We start from the raw sequence: 23870 nt of genomic DNA, 5'->3' as shown, positions 1-23870 counted from the left end.
GGTAGTTGAAGTCGCCCAATATAATGGTGTTTGGAGAGACCTTCATATTTTCCAGTGTTCTCAGGAAGGCCGAGTGGGGTTCCTGGGTTTGGGAGGGTGGTCTGTAGCAGGCTATAAACTGGAAGGCAGTTTTACCCACTGTTAGTTGCACATGGATAGTCTCTGATGCTTTGTGCTGTGCCACCAACCTGGAGGTGTGGGTATCTTTGACGAATATTGATACTCCCCCTCCTTTTGTGGTTCGGTCCAAGTTTTGGGGCTGAAAAGCATGGTATGAGGTATAACCTGGTAGTGCTGGGGTGCTCTCGGGAGCCTTGAACCAGGTTTCTGTTACTGCACAGATATTGATGTTCTCCATGCTAAGGAGAGTTTTGAGTGCGTGCATCTTGAAGTTTAGACTTCTGGCATTGAGTAGCATTACTCTTAGTTTCTTATCCCTTGTGATACCTATGGAGGTGGGTTTGTCTTTTGAGCCTTGCCTAAAAAAGGCACTATGGGGGTAGCAACAGCCTTTGCCAATATCTGAAAGCCCAGGGGTGACAGGTGCAAGCCGTCCCTAGCGAAGCATCGTGGCTTGTCGAGCATGTCATCCCAGGCTGACAGGCATTGGATCCCCTTTGAATGACACAAATACTTAAGCCAGTTGTTGAAATTGATCATCTTGTCTTCGTATTGTGGCATCATTCTTGGTGAGGGTAAGATGCTACTCAAGGTCAGGGTCATACCGGCCTGGGCTACATGCTCAGAGAGCTCCTCTGTCTCTTTTCATGTAGTCCAGGGAGGTACGTCTCAGGTCATTCACACCAGCATGGACAATGACTGAGTCATATTTGTACTTGCCTTGGAGTGACCTGAGTGCTTGTGTTATGTGGCGGATCCTAGCGCCCGACAGGCAGCTCACCGTGACCTTCGAGTACAATGCCCCCTTTGGTATGTATAGTTAACCAGGCATATCCAACAACTGGAACGTCCACAGAGGTTCCTCACTAAAAGAATACAGGGCATAAGTAATATGTCCTATGCAGACCGCCTCAAGGCCCTATCCCTGTATTCTGTCTCCTACAGGCTTTTGAGGGGAGACCTATGCCTGGCATACAGGACATTGTCAGTCCCCACTCTGATGGACCTCCTGCTTTTCCACAAAACAAACAGTACCAGAATTACTCATTTTAAAGACTTAAACATTGCCAGTGATATAAATAGGACCTGCTGGAGAGATACCTATCTATGAAACAGGCTCCCCATCCATGTGAAGCAGAGTTCCTCCCTAATCCAATTCATATGCAACTTGAACAATTGGATGGAAAACCAGAAATTCATCCCTGGTTTGGTACCTATGTCTCTGATGCAGACAGGTAACCTGTAAATGGTTCATCTCCCAGGCCCATGCTTACACTTATCAAGGGTATCAGAACTTGTCAGAGATTTGGGGTGCATGGCTAGGCTTAAAAAGGCCCTTGTGGCCGTTAGCTTAGTGAACATCTATGAACCTATAATCATTGTCATTATATATTATGTGCAATTATTTACCACCTGTTTTTCCAAAAAGATAATTGTGTGAAAAGCCACTGAGCCAACAAGCCAAACTACTACATTAATTTGCATTACATTTTAATTTGACACATTCACCAGTTGAACTCAGTCCACCATCCCTCTCAATTGCCAGAGTTCTCCAGAATGTCTGAGTTTTTGCCTCATTTTTCATCTGTTTCTCATAAAATTTGTGGTTTTCTGGCAAAGCACTGGTTGATCAAAGTCACTAAATAATGACAGACACATTCTATCCATCAGAAAATGCATGCTAACTCAGAACCTATTAATTCTAACAGGCTGCAGCTTTCTGACTTTATAAGGAGTCATTTTTAACATCTGTTCCTATTTTTGGCCTTTGTGAAGTCTCCAAATAATGACATACATTTGAGTTTCAGACTTTAAATCCTTCAGAAAAATGTATGCTAACAAAAGTCCTGTTATTCTAGCAACTTTCTAAGTTTATAAGAGCAATATTTAAAATATCTCCCTATTTTGTTGCCCTCCATCCCACAAACATTATTGATTAAAGTCACTAAATAATCAGACATTTGAGTTTCAGACTTCATATCCTTCATAAAATGCATGCTAACACAAAACTTATTATCCTAGCAGCTTTGTAAGTTTTTTAGAGTAATATTTAAAATCTGTCCCTTTTTGTCTTTTTCCCACCACAGTTATTGATCAAAATCAATAAATAATAACATACGTTGGAGTTTTAAACCTAAAACCGGTACCAGCACAATGAAACAATGAAGCCACAGTACAAGCGAGGACCAAGGACACAAATTTTATTAGACACTGAATAACACATTTCAAATACTCCAAATTAACTTAGCAAGTTTGCATTTTCGTTTAGAAACACTTCTTCAGATGTGGGCTAGTAAAAAAATACATCAATTTAAACTTTCATAGACATGACATAATTAAAATTCCAACCAATGAATGTTTGCTTAATACATACATATTCATGCTATTAAAAGCAGAACTAAATTAAAAACATCATAAAGTAAATGCAGGGAACTAGAAAGCGTTAAATAATTCATTAAAATATAAACCAAAACTGAGTGAAAGAATATGTATTAAAAACACTGCATAAAATAGAAATTCCATAGTATTGTTATATAAAATTTAACCTTAATCTAAAATTTCCATTAATATTTACAAGTGAATTAAAAGCTTGTAAAAACACTTATAAAACACACTTGTTAAAACCCTTCTTTGGAAAGAAGCAATATTCTAAATCTAATATGTTGGAGTTTCATACTTAACATCCTTCAGAAAATGCGTGCCAACACAAATCCTGTTATTCTAACAACTTTCTAAGTTTGTAAAAGCAAGGCTTCAAATCTGACCCTGTTTTGGAGTTGCTCGCCCATTATTTTTAGGTTTTATTCAGATTTCTTGCACTAAGAAGTTGAGGTATGTAAAAATATTTTTCAAACAACAGGAACAGACAACTTGCCTTTCTCTTTTTACACACTTACACACTCTGTTTGCAGCCAGCCAAACTTAAAGAAAGATGAGTATGTATAGTTCACACACACACACACACACACACACACACACACATACACACACGCACTATCAGTCAGACACAGGACCCAACAATATTTTTACTTACTTCTCAGAGTTTGTTTACTTTTTCTGCCCTCACTCTGGACACTCCAAAGTGAAAGTAAGTTGTCCCACTCTTACAACAAGACAGGCCCTAAGCAAGTACAAAAATAAATTAGGTTGCTGGTCCGAGTTTGGAATTCAGCCATAAAAGAAGTCAACAAAACCAAGCCTTTTTATTTTTTCTAAATGTAATAGGTAGTGATTTTAAACAAATAAATCACTCAGCTCACTATGGTCAACAAAAATAAAGCCCTGCAATTGCTTACTCTGCACTGTTCCTCCATCTGCAGAGCCAAAAATATGTCTTTGGGGAGATGTCCACAGAAGATGATTTAAAATGGGGTGGGCGGCAAGCTGAAGTGTCTCTCATGTCCATGTTATTTACTTCCGTTTCCCTTAAAGGGAAATAAAATAAACTATGTAATGTACTACATTACTTTTTATTTATTTCTTTAGTGCAAATTGAGCCTTTGACAAGTTAGTGCTCGGGGCATTTGCCCCTTCTGCTTCACTCTTGCTATGCTACTGCCTGTGATAATAACACACATTGACAAATGTGAAAACAAGGGCAGTTGTATACAAGGTACATAAGGAAAGCTGGTGGTGGAATGTTGAAATCTAGGAAGTCATCAGAAGAAAGAAGGACTGCAGAAGAAAATGGGAAATAGAAAAGCCGGACCAGGCTAGGAAGGAATACTGATTGGCTAACAAAAAAAGCTAAAAAAGGAGTTGCAATAGCAAGAGACACTCTACCATCTTCTGGAAAGTAAATTAGTAGATGGTACAAAGAAACTATTATCAGGTTGCAAGGCAAAGACAGAAAGAAAAAGAAGACAGACACCCTTCATAAGGGATGCCAGCAACAACCTGCTCACCCGTCCACAAGATATTAAAGGCAGGTGGAAGGAGTACTTCCAAGCAGCTTATGAATGAAAGAAAACCCCACAGAAACTGTACTGGCTCCAGACACAGCCTACAATGAAAGAAGAGGAAGAGTCTGCCACAGAAGAAGTAAGAACAGCACTAAAGAAAATGAAGTCAGAGAAAGCAGCAGGCTCAGGTGAGGTAAGTCAGATATGATAAAGATGTTGGGTGAGATAGGGTAGAAATGGCTCCAGAGGGAACTCATCGCAGTTTAGAAGGAAAAGTGTTTCCCAGATGGCTGCAGAATAAGCATATTAGTGCCAGTGTTCAAGAACAAAGGGGGCATTCCAAACTGTGGGCAATTCAGAGGTATGAAACTCCTGTCACATTGCATGAAAGTTCTGGAGAGGGTGACTGATGAAGGAATACGCAAAGTAGTAGAAAGTAAGATGGGAGATGAGCAGTTCAGATTCAGATCAGGATGCAGCACAACTGACCTGATGTTTGAAGTGAAAGAGATAGTTGAGAAGAAGCTAGAGATGAGGAAACAGTCCAAATGGGCATTCCTAGACTTGGAGGAAACATAACTCCCAAGAAAGCTGGCTTGGGCAGTCCTGTGGTGGTTCAAAGTTCCAGAAACATTGGTAGAATTAGTGCAAGTTATGTACAAGGACCCAATTACTCAAGTACAAACAGTGTTTGGTCTTAGAGAGGTTCCCAGTGGGAGGGGTTTGCACCAGGGTTCAGCTCTGAGCCCACTACTGTTCATACTGGTAATGGACTACATTAGCAAATAGGTTGGAGGGGACAGATCAACAAAGTTGCTGCATGCAGATGATGTGGTATTATTACAGGCAGACTCAGAGCAAGAACTTCAGCAAAGGATAAGGGAATGGAATGCAAAACTGAAGGCACATGGGATGAAACTGAGTTCAGATAAAACAGTTGTAATGGTAGCAAATGGTGGAGTTCAGATGAAGCTGAGAACTGAGATACAAGGGAAAATAGTGGAACAGGTTAACAGCTTCAAGTATCTGGGAGGGGTGGTTGAGGAGAAGGGAAGCCTGAATGAGGAGGTCAAAGCTAGAATCAGAGTGGCTGCAGCTAACTGACACACAGTGTCATGTGTGGTATATGACAGAAGAATGCCAAGGAAGCTGAACAGTGAGGTATACAAAACAATGGTGTGACCAGTACTGCTGTATGGTACATAAACCTGGACAGTAAAGGCAGAGCAGTTGAGGAAGATAGAGGTGGTGGAGATGAAGTGCCTGAGATGGGTGGTAGGGTGAGTCTTGAACACTGAAGAAGGGATATTCCCGAAAGCTTTGTCTGTCTGTTAATAAAGTGAGCATTTTCCATCTATTTGTTTTTTCTTTTTGTTGGTCAAAAATAATAGAATCGGTGGAAATAAACTGAAATTGAACTTTATATCTTGTATGGGTGGTAGGGTGCACACTGTGGAACAGACAAAGAAATGAGGACATAAGAGCAGAAGACAAATTATGTCCAATTGCAGGAGAACAGATTATGGTGGTTCAGGCACATGAAGAAAAACAGAAGACAATCTGGTGAAGACTATTTCAGACAGACGGGAAGAAGGCAAAAGAAAACTAGGGTATCCAGCAAAGAGGTGAATGGATTTTCTGAAAGCAGACTTGTGACAGTCAGGCATGAGTGTCAAAGTAGGCAGGAAAGTGGCACTGAACAGAGAGAGATGGTGACAGTTGACATGACACTCGACCTCATGTATAAAATGGGAAAAAAGGGTTGATGATGATAATGAATGGTACACAACTGGCATGTGAATCCATAGCTGCAGTATAGACAGTGGACTGGTACAGCTGATGGGGAAATATTTGTACCCAGGAACCAAAACAGTATCAATGGTTTGAAAAGTTCTCTTCAGCAGAGACAATGGTGCTACTGCAGGCTTTAAGTGTGCATGGAAGGTGCATTCCAGCACTGGCATGGCTGGCAGGACCTTCCAGGAGCATGCATAGCAGAAACTCATTATAGATGTGAATGCCATTTGTGGCTTCAAAAGATCAGCACAAAAGGTCTGACACATGGTCACAGACTCTGCATAGAAGCCCAAGCTACTGCATGGTGAAGAATGGCCACAGGTGGAGGTCTGCCATCACAAACCACTCTCATTAACATAAAGATGTTTTTGTTGTCCCTGTCTACAGACATTGAGAGGACACTGATAGGATGTGGTAACATCATGAGTCTCTGTCAGGATTCACCAGGTAGGTAGTACCATAGGGTACTAACAAGGCATGGTGCTGCAGCACTGACATAAGCTTAGTGATGGTTAAAGTCACTATCTCTCCCCTACAGTCATGTCTGGGATGTATTCACTGCAGCATGTACCACAAGGTGCATACATCTTCATTCTGTGTATAATATGTTCCCTGAAATGCTATAATAGCACTAAGTTGTGGGACTGTACATTCGTAGACATGAGTGTTTATCTATCTATCTTCACAGGTGCAATAGTCATGGAGTCAGTCCATAATAGAACAGGATATGCCTGATATCACAGCGGCATTAAAACTTGACAGTGATGGTGGTTTACTCATGGCACAGTCCAATAACACAGTACCAATGTCAAAATTATGGTTGAGTGTCAAAACAGTTATGACTGAGACTCTAACACCCATATTCACTGACAGCTGTGTCACTAGTGGAACCCATCTCTGCCTCTTCATTAAGTATGGAAGGAAAATACATCTTTGGCAGCCCAATACAAGATATATGATTTTCAACAGCTCACACAACAGTGGGCAGTGGTGTTACTATGGAGTGTGAAGACAGCACTAAGGTGTGGCTTGCTGGGGGGCATTGGCACAATGGCTCCTTCTCTATGTCTGAAGAAGGTGTCACACTGGACATAAACCCATGGAAGTACAAGCTGGTGATCCAAGTATATGGCAGAAATAATTAGCATGTGAGACAATATACTTGTATACTTGAGGACCTGCAACACCTGCATGCAAATAGAATCATGGATAGAATCACAGAGAGAGGGAGCACACTCCATCTGCTGAAGTCATTGGATAGCCACTTTGCAGCCTCCATGGAGTCAAGGCTCTACCATGGTTGTCATCATACCCATGGTCACCTCTCCTCTGTCTCCATTATGGGTACACTCAAGAGAACAGGTACCTCAGGATCACATAGTGCCACTTTCTTGCCACCAACTACTGGTGGTGAGCCTACAGTAGCATGAGGGCCTGCCCAGTTGCATACCAGGGCAGTAGTGGTCCCACAGTTCCACATCATCAGCAAATGTTGCTGCCAGAGATCCTCCAAGAAGGATGCCTCCAGGGCTAAGCCTGTCCACAGTCTGCACTGTTTGTACTTGTGGGTCAACAACCCTGCCACATCCATGCCTGTTCAGCCCTCCAAAATCTGCTGCAACTGGGTCCTCCTACATCAGTACTGTGCAAGTACCTAAAAACGTGACCACCTATCCCACTCAGGAAGCACCACCTTCTCCCTCTTCAGTGTATCCCATTCCCCAATCAACCAACCTTTTAACACAACAACTCTTCCACATCATGTAGTTCTTCCCCTTTTCACCTATGTGGCTATTGTTGATATCAGTCACTGTGACCCACCCCACCTATGCAAATGATGACAACCGTGCCCTGCCCACTCTTCTGTGTTAAATGGGTTAGGTAACATCTGAGAAATAGCATGCACAAACAATATACTGGACTGCAAAGACTGTGTGTAGTACTGAATGCATCTTTTAAACACATTTATTAAATTATCACTTAAGACATATGCAAACATACATCAATATAAAATAAAACAAACCATATTAACATGTGTTTCCAGTTATATCACATATGTTCTTTTTTATATCAATCTGTCCATCATTACACAAACTATACAATTTCTGCCTTCCATTAAACCTCACTCCTCCTCATCCAGAACATTATCCTGCATGCATTGTTCCCACAATTTCCATTTTCTCTATGTAATTTGTGCCTACCTTTTTCGTATTTCTGCTTCTTTCACCTCTTTTACAATATTCAATACTTCAAATAAAGTTGGTTTAGACTAGTGTATGATTTCCATTTTCTAATAATTGATTTTTTGGCAGCCACCAGAATTAAACGTAAAAAGGCCTTACTTTGTCTAGGGAGTTCAGAGCCTGTATCCCAGCTCAAAAGGATCATTACCTTAGTTATACCCATTTGCTCAACCAATATCTCTGACAGAGTACTCTGTAGGGGATTTTCAAAACCTGCCAACTCATTATACTCTCAAGACATATGTTCCCAGTTGCCTCTTTCTTCCTCATCACAGCTCGAACATTTGCCATCTACCTGAGGAAAAATTCTTCGGAGTCTGCTTGTGGTGTTAAAATACCTCTGCAAATGCTTCCAAACTAAAATCATAAACCTTCTAGACTTTGTTGCTCACTTGGGAGCTATACATATACCCTTCAAACGTTCACTTGTAAATTGCTTATCCAGTTTATCTTCCCAAATAATTTCTAACCTCCTCTGGTTGATTCTTATAGTTATTGTGCAATATTTTATATGCCCTACTAATTATCCCTTTTAAATATAGAAGCAACTGTTCCAGATTCAACTAAAAACTCTACCAGAGCAGATTTTTCACTTAGGATTCACCTATCCCTTTCTCTTTGCCTATACTCTGATAGCAATCCCTGGCCAAGAAGGCAGTCTCTAGTCTCCAGTGTAAATGTCTTCTTGGCCTCATCCCATTCTGTTACCTTTCCCTCTCTAGTTATTTGTTCCCAATACCTTAGTTCCTTTTCCAGTTTTCTCCTGTAAATTCCAGCTCCCTCTAGTCTATTCTCTGTACTCCTACTTGCAATCATTCTATCGGCAAAATCCCTTCCTCCATTCTCATGTTGGCTTAGTTCTTAGAGTACTTTCTGATACTTTATGAATATAATATTCTATATGGCAGTTGTTATTTGCCTTAATGATCTGTATCCAAAACCTCACTCTTTCCTTATTTCTTGAATTTCCCCCCTGCTTCATCATCACCCCTTTCCACTTAGAAGTATAACTTTCTGCTTTGGTTATGTATATGACTCCTAATTGTGCATCTCTAAAATATCCCTTCAAATCAGGTGATCCTGATTTTGCTCTATTGGAAGGATCACCTTATACCATTTAACGCATGCACTCTTCCCCTCCCAGATAAATTCCTTCACTCTTTATCAGTTATTGTCCACATCTTCTTCTATAATTGCTAAAAATATACCTGACCCATATTTAAAACTTAAGAGACTAAAAACATTTTTCACTGCTTTTTATCTTGCTATTCATATGCATAAACAAGACCTTCCAGTTTCTCAGTTTTTGTATTATCTTTTGTTTAGTCTCTTCCCACATATCCTTAGCTGTCATAACAGAAGAAGCCTTTTTAATCCATAGTCCTAAATACTTTATTTATATAAATATGGGTATTGCTGAACCAATTCATGTGTGGGTATATAATTTACACCTGCAACATTTGTTTTAGCTTCATTAATTTTATACCCCAAAACATTTGAAACTGTATCAAAATGTTCCTCAACACTGAGAAGTCCTTATTTGGATTTATCAGGTACAAAATAATATCATCTGCAAATAAACTAACTTTCCTTTATTAGCATACCAACTGCATCCTTAAATTTCTGCACCTCTTATTTTTTATTTATTTATTGCCATTGGCTCTAAATATAAAGCAAATAACAAAGGGGAAACAGGACACACTTGCCTTTTTTTTTTTGATCAGACAACTTATCATAAAGGAACCCTCCCCTCCCACTTTAATTTGTGCCCCTGATCCTATATGTAGCCCCCTAATTAACTTTATTATTGTATCTGGGAATGCAAATGCTTCCATTGCCCTACTCATAAAATCCCAGCTTACTCTGCTGAATGTTTTCTCTGCATCAAGGCCCACCAACAGCAGTGATATGTTCTTACATTCTGCTTCCCTCTGGATTGTCATTGTTCTATTAATTTTGTAAACTGTTTGACACCCTGTCACAAAACCACACTGATCCATATCTATTAGTTTTATCAACACATATGCCATTCGTTTAGCTAGTATAGACATAAACACTTTATAATCATGAAACATAAACTAACATCTCCAACAGTGTGAATATCTCTCTGCCCGCCAAAAATACACCAATAAATAATCCAATAGTTGCGGCTAGGAGATAACCAAGGCGTCTAAATAGTTTGTGCATAAAGTGTTCACATAAACATATAAGAAAAAAATCTGTTTAAGTAACAATTCGGTACGCGCTTTCACTATGGCTTCATCAGACCGTTAACATTCAAAATCCATCTAATCACATTTATATAGATCACATGCTTAATTGAAACGCATCTCATTATGATGTTAAAGGGATATAAATCAAATCTATTTCTACCATCAAAGGAAAACTTATTAATGCTTAGCATACAAAGTGAAGCCTTTCCACTTTTCTATTAAAAACATGCACATGTCAAATAACAGAACAAACATATTGCAGTCCCTCATATATAACACAAACACTACAAAAAATGTACTTATGATGAAATCCATTAAAAACATCAAATTGCGAAACCAACGAAGTGAGCGTTACCATTGGAAACCTCATCCTATTCTATCAAATGGTGTATAATATGGCAACGTATATAAATTTTCTAAAATTATCTATACTAATAGACGAAAGATTGAATTAGAAACAAATCAATGAACGCTCATAATTATCCATCTACAACCATACCAAAGTATGCGAAACATCAATTATTATACAGTTCAGAGACGCATATACATAGTTTGTATCTTACTAGATGTTGGCACCCACTAGTTCATAAAACTATACGGATTCTATTATTAATAACTAACCTTGATTGTTCATCCGATAGTTATTAAAATTGATGTCCAATTACATCCATTAAACATATTTAATGTTGGCGCCTCCTTAGACATATAAATATATATAGTTTATACTATAGGTGATAAATTATGATAGTTCGTACAATAAATATTTGTGATGAACTTAAAATCTCTAGCTAACATCCAATTACTTCTTTTAAATATTAGCTTGCATCTACTTAAACAGTATATTTAGAAGATGTAAACAAAACTCATACCGTTGAAACTGCACATTTCATCAAGCGTCTAATTAATATAGCATAGCTAAAAACACTGTCTCAAATTAATAGTATAGTAGATAAGAACATTAATGGACGATAGTGCACGTAACTTGATATATGCTCATTGAAATCTGCACAATCTGTACATCAAAACAATTTCATAATAAATCAGCATAGAGTCTGTTTGTTTAACGGAACTCTCATTTGTAAGCTAAATCAAGTGCGTAAAATAGGCACAATGCTCACCAATGCCCTTATGATATGTGGAAGACTAATTAAAAAATATATATAGAGGAATATATAAAAATATATGTACACATTCACAGAGCGATAGTATACATCTTATAGTTTCCAAATTAATGACTGCATCAATATACACTAATCATTAAATATCTGGTTCCAATATACTGTCCATCATATGGATGGGCTTTATATTAAAAATGTCGAAACGAACCATATTAAATATAATATGTATTTATCACATTAAGGTCTCGCCTTATATCCAGACATGACTATTACATAGTCATTATTATAATTCATAATATATATAAGAATTTTTTATCTATATATAATTAAATAAAATTCGGAATACTTAAATTAAAAGACATTTAAAGGAAAAGTCACATTAACATCTATTAAGTTATATTATCTGAACCATCGCCTACCGAATAAAGGACACAAATTCATCCATGTCCTATATACAACATATCACAGTCAAAATTATATGGAGTATATACAATACACATAAACTTGATGTTACTTATAGCGCCTTGCCCTAAGTACTGGTTTAATGGAGGCTCTTTCATTAAGGCCTCTGCCTTTATCTGCCCTAAATCTTATCATCCAATTAACTTCTCTTCTCTCAGTGGCATTGCGAATGTTACCCTCCCTAACTAGTGGGATTATATTATCAATGGCCATAAAGGTAAAATTGTCTTGTTGGCCACAGTTCTGGACATGTTTTGCTAGAGCGTTATTCATATATTGAATTCTGATGGCATAGAGATGTTCTCTTATCCTTGTCCTGAGTGTCCTGTTGGTCTTGCCGACGTAAAACGCCTGGCATATTCTACAACTGGCCAAGTAAACTACATTGTCAGTACTACATGTGGCATTAACCTTAAAAGAAAAAATCTGTTGGGTATCTGGATGTACAAATGTGTTCCCATTTTTTATGTAGCTACAATAATTGCACTTACCACATTGATTCGTTCCCCTCCAAGTATCACTAGTGTGTGTCTATCATTCTGATAGCATAGTAGTCTTTTTAGGTTACATCTATTTTTATACTGGAAACTTGGTTTTATTCCTACTATATGTGTAATATCTTCATTACTGGTCAGAATCCGCCAGTGTTTATTAATAATGTCTATAATATCTTTCCTATCACTTGTGTCGTACATGGGAATTCTAGTCTGCCTAGTATAGGTGTCGATGGTCACTCTTTCATTAGTTTGGTTGGAATAATACGGGGCAGCTCTATTGAGCCTTAGATCATATATATCATCCAAGTTATGTTGCATCTCTTCTTGGCTGTAACCCCTCTGTATAAGCCTGAATTTAAATCTATCTATTTCCTGTTGAAATCCTTTTTGTGTTGCATTAAGTCTCGAAATTCTCATACCCTGTCCTTTCATTATATTATTAAATATGTACTGTGGATGCATACTTGTCCTATATAAAAGGGCATTAAATATAATGTAACTTAATGGATGTTAATGTGACTTTTACTTTAAATGTCTTTTAATTTAAGTATTCCGAATTTTATTTAATTATATATAGATAAAAAAATTCTTATATATATTATGAATTATAATAATGACTATGTAATAGTCATGCCTGGATATAAGGCGAAACCTTAATGTGATAAATACATAGTATTATATTAAATATGGTTCGTTTCGACATTTTTAATATAAAGCCCATCCATATGATGGACAGTATATTGGAACCAGATATTTAATGATTAGTGTATATTGATGCAGTCATTAATTTGGAAACTATAAGATGTATACTATTGCTCTGTGAATGTGTACATATATTTTTATACATTCCTCTATATATATTTTTTAATTAGTCTTCCACATATCACAAGGGCATTGGTGAGCAATGTGCCTATTTTACGCACTTGATTTAGCTTACAAATGAGAGTTCCGTTAAACAAACAGACTCTATGCCGATTTATTATGAAATTGTTTTGATGTACAGATTGTGCAGATTTCGATGAGCATATATCAAGTTACGTGCACTATCGTCCGTTAATGTTCTTATCTACTATACTATTAATTTGAGACAGTGTTTTTAGCTATGCTATATTAATTAGACGCTTGATGAAATGTGCAGTTTCAACGGTATGAGTTTTGTTTACATCTTCTAAATATACTGTTTAAGTAGATGCAAGCTAATATTTAAAAGAAGTAATTGGATGTTAGCTAAAGATTTTAAGTTCATCACAAATATTTATTGTACGAACTATCATAATTTATCACCTATAGTATAAACTGTATATATTTATATGTCTAAGGAGGCGCCAACATTAAATATGTTTAATGGATGTAATTGGACATCAATTTTAATAACTATCGGATGAACAATCAAGGTTAGTTATTAATAATAGAATCCGTATAGTTTTATGAACTAGTGGGCGCCAACATCTAGTAAGATACAAACTACGTATATGCGTCTCTGAACTGTATAATAATTGATGTTTCGCATACTTTGGTATGGTTGTAGATGGATAATTATGAGCGTTCATTGATTTGTTTCTAATTCAATCTTTCGTCTATTAGTATAGATAATTTTAGAAAATTTATATATGTTGCCATATTATACACCATTTGATAGAATAGGATGAGGTTTCCAATGGTAACGCTCACTTCGTTGGTTTCGCAATTTGATGTTTTTAATGGATTTCATCATAAGTACATTTTTTGTAGTGTTTGTGTTATATATGAGGGACTGCAATATGTTTGTTCTGTTATTTGACATGTGCATGTTTTTAATAGAAAAGTGGAAAGGCTTCACTTTGCATGCTAAGCATTAATAAGTTTTCCTTTGATGGTAGAAATAGATTTGATTTATATCCCTTTAACATCATAATGAGATGCGTTTCAATTAAGCATGTGATCTATATAAATGTGATTAGATGGATTTTGAATGTTAACGGTCTGATGAAGCCATAGTGAAAGCGCTTACCGAATTGTTACTTAATAAACAGATTTTTTCTTTTAGACAAACGGAGTTTTATATGTTTATGTGAACACTTTATGCACTAACTATTTAGACGCCTTGGTTATCTCCTAGCCGCAACTATTGGATTATTTATTGGTGTATTTTTGGCGGGCAGAGAGATATTCACACTGTTGGAGACGTTAGTTTATTGTTTCCTTATTTCTGTTTCTTTATACGTTATCCATGGTGACATGGCAGGACCTAATGAAAACATTGAACTGGATTACAGACCGGATGTTACTACACAAGATGATGAAACTAGTAGAGTAACGAAGGAATGCAATGCTGATCGGAGAACTCACCCTAATAGACAGGCAAGTGACAATGCTTTGTTCAGTACATTTGAAAGAGGCGAATGCCTGAAGAAGAAAATGCTAGCTTGTCTGACAAAAGATGATAACCCACTTATGTTGTATGAGACGGAAGGAGAAGAGTCAAATAATTATTCTATAGACATTATACAACAATTGCAAGCGGCTATACAGAACTTAGAGGTTGATATGTTGAAGTTAAAGCGCCTTTCTACTCAAAGGCAACATTTTGAAGTTTGTCTAAAAAGAAATATAGTGCCTAGAGGCTTAAGAATACTTAAAATGCCGACATATAGTGATCAGTATCCTGAACTTCTCACTCAATGGCAGAAGTTGAATTTAGAACTCAGTAAGAAGTACATGCAATTGTTACTAGACTTCTTTAAGCCAATAGAGGATAACTTAATAAATTCAGTATTGGCTCAACAACATGATGTCAGCATTAAATATCCAGAGCCACTAGTTAACAGAGCCATCACTAACATGCTAGATGGCATCATTGTATATGAAAGGAGACTTCTACAACAAAAGAAGAATAAGATAGACAGGGATGTCAGAGACTTTCGTACATCACAAGTATTTGTTTGGCCAAGAGCGTCCCCTCTTACCACTCCCTTCCCGATGTCTACTGCAGTTGCTTCTGATACTAGGAGGCCTTCACAACAGCAGAATGAATGGCTGAAGCAAATTGTTACACCAAATGTACGGACTGAAGATGATCTTAGTATTGTACTGTTAGTGGAAGGTGAGCAACTACATCCACAAGTACAAGGAAATGAGGGACTAATTATAGCAGACGATCAACCTGACAAGTCATTGCATCAACCTGTCGCAGCAACAGAAGTTCTCTCAGTACGTCCTAAGACCAACAAGATAAGTACACCTATACAGTATGGCCTACAACATGAATCAATATGCCAGGAAAAAAAATTTTTCCACAGTTCCCCCTCCCCATATCCTTAGGGAGGGGGGACAAGCCAGCTCGTTCCACCAGTCGGGGGAGGCAGAAGCGCAAGCTATCAGGGGAGAGACCACAAGGACAGACACTCAAGAAGATGTGGAACAAATAGAAGTAGATCTAGTGTGGAACATCTCTCATAGACCATTAGATATACATGAACTTAGCTTACTCAATAAGGGTTTAACTTTTATTCCCACAGTGAATAGTAGAATCACCGATGTGCTTACTGATGTGAAATTATTCACTAGGAATGTGATGCTTAGATATCAGTTTGGTGATAATTTAAATAGTATTCAACGACCTTTAAAAAAAACAAGTGATTATGTACCTCACAATCACCCCCTCATAGAGGCCTTCTATAAAATGGTGGAAGATGACGTTTATGAGCAGTTTGCTGCTAAAAATAATAGACAAATGAAATTTAATAATTTGTCGTTTCAAGAGAGACAGGCATTAGCTAGACTTAGATCAGAAAAGAATATAGTCATGAGACCAGCTGATAAGGGGGGTCCATTGGTAGTGATGGATACTCTCCATTATCACACTAGTATGTGTAATATGTTGGCGGATGATAAATATTATGAAGCCATTACTAAACAGCAACTTGAACATATTAAACAGAAAATGATCAATATTATTACTGACCTGGAGATGAGCCAAAGTATAGACAGTGAATTGGTTAGATATCTACGAGTAGAGAATCCCATGATACCCAGTATACATGGCATTCCTAAAATACACAAACATGGTACTAATCCCCCAATGAGACCCATTGTCTCTGGAGGAGGATGGTCCACAGAACCTTTTTCTCTTTATGTTGAAAAATATCTAAGACCTATCGTGGAACAAAACGAATACATTCTGAGAGACACCAAACAATTTTTAGGAGATTTATACCAACACTTTAGTTGTATACTAATGACACAAGACAAGATGTTCATCACGTTAGACGTTCAATCATTGTTCACCATCATCCCCAATGTGGATGGAGTAGTAGCTATCAAGAAATATTTGACTAAACATAGTCATTATTCAGATGAACACATAGATCTTATAGCCATGTTTATGGAGGTTATATTGGAACATAATGTTTTTGTTTACCAAGACAATCTATATATACAACGTGATGGCGTGGCTATGGGCACTTCTTGTGCCAACAGCTACGCCAACATGTTCTTGGCTATGTGGGAGGAAGATGTATTATTTCAATGTGCATTACATATCTCACATGTGTGTTTTTATAGACGCTTTGTGGATGATGTCTTCCTCATTTGGGAAGGTAGCTACCACAATCTCCAAAGTTACATAGATGTGATCAATAGTTTTACTCCTTATTTGAAGTTCACATTCGAATATTCAGCAGATCGCATAGATTTCTTGGATGTATTTGTGTAGAGAGTGATGGATGACTAAGTTAACACCGGGGTTTACAGGAAAAGTTGTTATAGTAATGCCCTTTTATATAGGACAAGTATGCATCCACAGTACATATTTAATAATATAATGAAAGGACAGGGTATGAGAATTTCGAGACTTAATGCAACACAAAAAGGATTTCAACAGGAAATAGATAGATTTAAATTCAGGCTTATACAGAGGGGTTACAGCCAAGAAGAGATGCAACATAACTTGGATGATATATATGATCTAAGGCTCAATAGAGCTGCCCCATATTATTCCAACCAAACTAATGAAAGAGTGACCATCATCACCTATACTAGGCAGACTAGAATTCCCATGTATGACACAAGTGATAGGAAAGATATTATAGACATTATTAATAAACACTGGCGGATTCTGACCAGTAATGAAGATATTACACATATAGTAGGAATAAAACCAAGTTTCCAGTATAAAAATAGATGTAACCTAAAAAGACTACTATGCTATCAGAATGATAGACACACACTAGTGATACTTGGAGGGGAACAAATCAATGTGGTAAGTGCAATTATTGTAGCTACATAAAAAATGGGAACACATTTGTACATCCAGATACCAAACAGATTTTTTCTTTTAAGGTTAATGCCACATGTAGTACTGACAATGTAGTTTACTTGGCCAGTTGTAGAATATGCCAGGCGTTTTACGTCGGCAAGACCAACAGGACACTCAGGACAAGGATAAGATAACATCTCTATGCCATCAGAATTCAATATATGAATAACGCTCTAGCAAAACATGTCCAGAACTGTGGCCAACAACACAATTTTACCTTTATGGCCATTGATAATATAATCCCACTAGTTAGGGAGGGTAACATTCGCAATGCCACTGAGAGAAGAGAAGTTAATTGGATGATAAGATTTAGGGCAGATAAAGGCAGAGGCCTTAATGAAAGAGCCTCCATTAAACCAGTACTTAGGGCAAGGCGCTATAAGTAACATCACGTTTATGTGTATTGTATATACTCCATATAATTTTGACTGTGATATGTTGTATATAGGACATGGATGAATTTGTGTCCTTTATTCGGTAGGTGATGGTTCAGATAATATAACTTAATAGATGTTAATGTGACTTTTACTTTAAATGTCTTTTAATTTAAGTATTCCGAATTTTATTTAATTATATATAGATAAAAAATTCTTATATATATTATGAATTATAATAATGACTATGTAATAGTCATGCCTGGATATAAGGCGAGACCTTAATGTGATAAATACATAGTATTATATTTAATATGGTTCGTTTCGACATTTTTAATATAAAGCCCATCCATATGATGGACAGTATATTGGAACCAGATATTTAATGATTAGTGTATATTGATGCAGTCATTAATTTGGAAACTATAAGATGTATACTATCGCTCTGTGAATGTGTACATATATTTTTATATATTCCTCTATATATATTTTTTAATTAGTCTTCCACATATCATAAGGGCATTGGTGAGCAATGTGCCTATTTTACGCACTTGATTTAGCTTACAAATGAGAGTTCCATTAAACAAACAGACTCTATGCTGATTTATTATGAAATTGTTTTGATGTACAGATTGTGCAGATTTCGATGAGCATATATCAAGTTACGTGCACTATCGTCCGTTAATGTTCTTATCTACTATACTATTAATTTGAGACAGTGTTTTTAGCTATGCTATATTAATTAGACGCTTGATGAAATGTGCAGTTTCAACAGTATGAGTTTTGTTTACATCTTCTAAATATACTGTTTAAGTAGATGCAAGCTAATATTTAAAAGAAGTAATTGGATGTTAGCTAGAGATTTTAAGTTCATCACAAATATTTATTGTACGAACTATCATAATTTATCACCTATAGTATAAACTGTATATATTTATATGTCTAAGGAGGTGCCAACATTAAATATGTTTAATGGATGTAATTGGACATCAATTTTAATAACTATCAGATGAACAATCAAGGTTAGTTATTAATAATAGAATCCGTATAGTTTTATGAACTAGTGGGCGCCAACATCTAGTAAGATACAAACTACGTATATGCGTCTCTGAACTGTATAATAATTGATGTTTCGCATACTTTGGTGTGGTTGTAGATGGATAATTATGAGCGTTCATTGATTTGTTTCTAATTCAATCTTTCATCTATTAGTATAGATAATTTTAGAAAATTTATATACGTTGTCATATTATACACCATTTGATAGAATAGGATGAGGTTTCCAATGGTAACGCTCACTTCGTTGGTTTCGCAATTTGATGTTTTTAATGGATTTCATCATAAGTACATTTTTTGTAGTGTTTGTGTTATATATGAGGGACTGCAATATGTTTGTTCTGTTATTTGACATGTGCATGTTTTTAATAGAAAAGTGGAAAGGCTTCACTTTGCATGCTAAGCATTAATAAGTTTTCCTTTGATGGTAGAAATAGATTTGATTTATATCCCTTTAACATCATAATGAGATGCGTTTCAATTAAGCATGTGATCTATATAAATGTGATTAGATGGATTTTGAATGTTAACGGTTTGATGAAGCCATAGTGAAAGCGCTTACCGAATTGTTACTTAATAAACAGATTTTTTTCTTTTAGACAAACGGAGTTTTATATGTTTATGTGAACACTTTATGCACGAACCTTATAATCATGGTTTAAAATTGAAATTTGTCTATATGAAGCTGGGTATGATGGGTTATTACCATTTTTAGGCATTACAGTCACACCAGCTTTCTTCCAAGATGTTGGTGCTTCTCCTCCTAAAATACTGTTAAACACCTTCCAGATCTTTCACTTTCTTCCCTCCTAAATTCCAAACTTCCACAAAAATACCATCTGTTCCAGAATACTTTCCTGTAGATTGATTTTAAATCACTGGTTTTATCTCGTCTCCTCTCATCTTAACTGTGAGCTGTTGAGCCTCCTATAATTCTGACCCCGACATACTTAATCTTCCATAAATATTTCCATTTGTACTCTTTCTTGATTTCCACATTTCTCTGCTTTATATAAATTTTCATAAAATGTCCAAAATATCTCTAATACCTCTATAGGATCTCTGATTATTTTTCTTGTTATAGGCTCCCCATGTTTGGTGATAACCCTTTCTAATTTCTGTTGCCTAAAAGTTTTTGTGCTCTGGAGGTATTATCAAAAAACAATTGCATAACAGTATTTTTTTCTAAACTCTTGCATATCGTCCAGATACTCCCTTATTCTCTCTCTCTTCAGCACTCTGCAATTATGCCTTTTCTTGTTCTGTGAGATTCCCCTTATTCTGCAATACATTAACCTTTGTCAGTTCCTCTAAAATAATTCATATTATTTTTAATCATTTCTCTTTTTTCTTTATTTCTACCCTGTTTTTGAGCACCATTTTCATTTTATTCCACTCACTAGCTTTAACTTCTGAAGAAATTTCTTTGCTCCATAATAACTCTTTAAAAAACACCTTTATTGAATTATCACTTGTGACACAGACAAACTTATATTTGTATAAAAGCAAGCAACCCATATAAACAAGTTCATATTTACAAACATTATACATCACAAATGTTATTTTAGACAATATAATCAAATCAACATTACATAAATTCTTTAATTCCTGTCTGCTTTTAAACCTCATTCCTCCTCCCAATAGATTTTCTGCATGTATTGTTCACGTAATTTCCATTTTTTTTATGCAGTGTACTCCTACCCTTTTCTAAATATCCCAATTCATGTTCTTTGATCTCTGTTGCAATATTCACTACTTCAACTATGGTTGGTTTAGACTTTGATTTCCATTTTCTAGTATTTGCTTTTATGGCCTTTGTCGCTTGTCCTTCTCCAACACAGATGACAAGCAGGCGGGGTATTTCGTTTAGATGCTTCAATACATAGAAACACATCAAGATGGATAGCAGCATCATAATATGAGAATGAACTGGTTAACAGACAGACCTTACATACATGCATGCTTACAGCTTAACAGCTTACTACAAAATGCAGTCTAGTTTGCACATGCTCAGTATTTATACACTTGTGCAAGCCCTTGGATAACTTCTTAAAGGTACATATACACACACACTGATCTACATCCTCCCTCTTAAAAAGATTGCCCTTTGTAAAAACAATATTAGAGTTAGACTTGCATTAATACTGAGATTAGAAACAAAACACAGTGTTCATGTCCAAGTTGCTTCATATCTGTTACAGGGTTTAGAGATGCGACCATACCTTGTAACATAACAGTCTGGACCAAATTTAGCAACAGGGACAGCCTGCTGTGCACAGCTCGTATCAGGAACTTCTGTATTTGTCACAAAAATGTGAATGTCCTCTGGAACTTCCTCAGGAATTGGAATACCAGACAACTCACTCTCAAATAAAGAGTCTTTCTCATAGTCTATGTGCTGTGGTATAGGCTCTGACACCGGTCTCAGATGTCTCTGATTCCACCTAAAGACTGCATCTTGTGATTCCACAATGTATGATCTTGGCTTTGGACCAATATTCTTCACAACACTAATCTGATCATAACCTTTGGACATTTGCATCCTTACCACTTCTCATAATGGATTAAGCAGTTTGCTGGTTTTATCCTAGTAGGACTTCTGGGTTAAACGCTTCTTCAACAGGTTGGTAATGTGCTTCTAGTTTGTCTTAACAAAAGTCTCTGAGCAGGTGAACCAAGATATTTATCACGAGAAACATTTCTGAGATTCACGAGATTCAGGAAAACATCACTTTTATTTTGTTTTGACTTCTCAAGTAACTGTTTTGCACTTTGAACTACACATTCTGCCAAACCATTTGGCTGCGGGTACTCAGGGCTACTTGTGACATGAGTAAAGTCCCATTCTTCAGCAAATCTTTTGAAATGTTGGTTTGTAAACTGCGTGCCATTGTCAGAAATAAGTTTGTGCAGGCTACCATGCACTGCAAACTGATGCTTCATCTTATTAATGACTGTACAGGATTCTAGGTTAGGAAGTAAGTCAATCTTGAACCAACTGGAGTAAGAGTCTACTAACACCAAATAACCTCTCTGTTTACAGTTATCCCCAATCTTGAGGGGATAGAGATGGTAAGAAGAGTTTTGACTTGTAAAAGTACTTACAGTCCAAAGAAAATAGATTTTATTTGTTATTTCTTGGAACTGGTACTCGAATATAATATATTTGTATTTGATGGAGTATATTACAGACAAACCTCTGGCATAGCTATGGGCACGTCTTGTGCCAACAGCTACGCCAATTTGGTCATGGTAGACTGGGAGGAGGAACAGGTATTAGGATCCCAATTATATAAGGATGTTCTGTATTTTTATAGTTGTTTTGTAGACAATTTGTTCCTACTTTGGATGGGAGATGAGCCACAGCTCCTAGTGTTTGTGAATTATTTAAATGCCAGCAGTAGTTTTCTGAAATGTACAGTTACTTATTCAACTGCCGGAATAGAGTTCCTGGATGTCCAAATACTCAGGGATCATGCAGGAGGGTTTTATACCAGGTTATATAGGAAAGAGCGTTTCCATCCGACCTATGTACATCGTAACCAGCATGCATCCCAAGCATGTTTTTCGCAATGTATTGAGGGGACAGGAATTAAAAACTAGTAGGTTAACAGTTAAGAATGAAGACTTGGATAAAGGGTTAGAGCAGATTAAGAAATAACTTTTAGTGAGAAGATATATGGAATCTGATATATTAGTAGTCCAAGATTCTGTTAGGCAGGCTAGAAATACTTTGGGTAAGCCATATTTTTCCTTTCCATCCCCAGTTTGTAAGGAGTATAGTCACCAACAGCCAGTGATTATTTTTAGTTTGACCTATTCTAGTGATGATCAAGAACTCAGTAATATTATTGGCATGTCTTACAGGTGGATCTTGAGATAGCCAGATTGGTAGGATTTAAACCTAAGTTTGGGTATAAGAACAAGAAGTCTCTGAGACACAGACGGTTATCCAAAGAGTGAAGGCAAGTTGAGAATAACCAGAGAGGAGTTGGGCACTAGGAGATGTAATGGATGATCCTTTTGTGCTTTTGTTGATGAGTCTACTGTTTTCATTCACCCCCAAGATGATAAGGAATATGAGGTTATGGTGCAAGCTGACTGTAGTACTAAGAATTTAGTGTATTTAGCTCACTGTATGTCCTGTAGGTCGTTTTACGTAGTCAAAACAAATAGACGCCTACGAGAAAGGATAAGGGACCATCTGTATTGTGTACATAGTGGCCTGAACTATAGTGCCGTTGCTAAACATATGAATGAGAGGAGCAACGGACATGAGTTTAGGGTCTTAGTTTTGGAGGTCATTCATGAAAGTGTGAAGAAAGGAGACCTTGTTAATATCATGAAACAAGCAGAGCTGCACTGGATCTTAAAGTTGAGAGTGCATCAGGGCTTTGGTTTGAATGACTACGTGTCTATTAAACCAGTCCTGAAAGCGCGTAGACTTAGGAGGTGAGGGTGCCTTGATCTTATGTATACATCTATATTATGTTCTTTAAACACAATGAAGCATACATTTTTAGCATATTATATATACATTTATATATATATATATATATATATATATATATATATATATATATATATATATAGAGAGAGAGAGCGGTTAGTGTTGTCACCTCACAGCAAGAGGTTCTCTCGTTCGATTCTTGGCTGGAGCGCCTTTTGTGTGGAGTCTGCATGTCCTCCCCGCGGTCGAGTTAAAGACATGCAGGTAGGTGCAAGCGTAAATGGGTGTGCCTTCCCTTATCGTTGGGCATCGGGCTGGCAACTCGGCACCGTAAAAAAAATC

The sequence above is a fragment of the Protopterus annectens genome, chromosome 5.part0, assembly GCF_019279795.1.
Source record: "Protopterus annectens isolate FY-2018-M chromosome 5.part0, PAN1.0, whole genome shotgun sequence".
Classification (NCBI taxonomy): Eukaryota; Metazoa; Chordata; order Ceratodontiformes; family Protopteridae; genus Protopterus; species Protopterus annectens.
The sequence above is the reverse complement of the archived record's forward strand: the minus strand, read 5'-3'. Positions refer to the sequence as shown.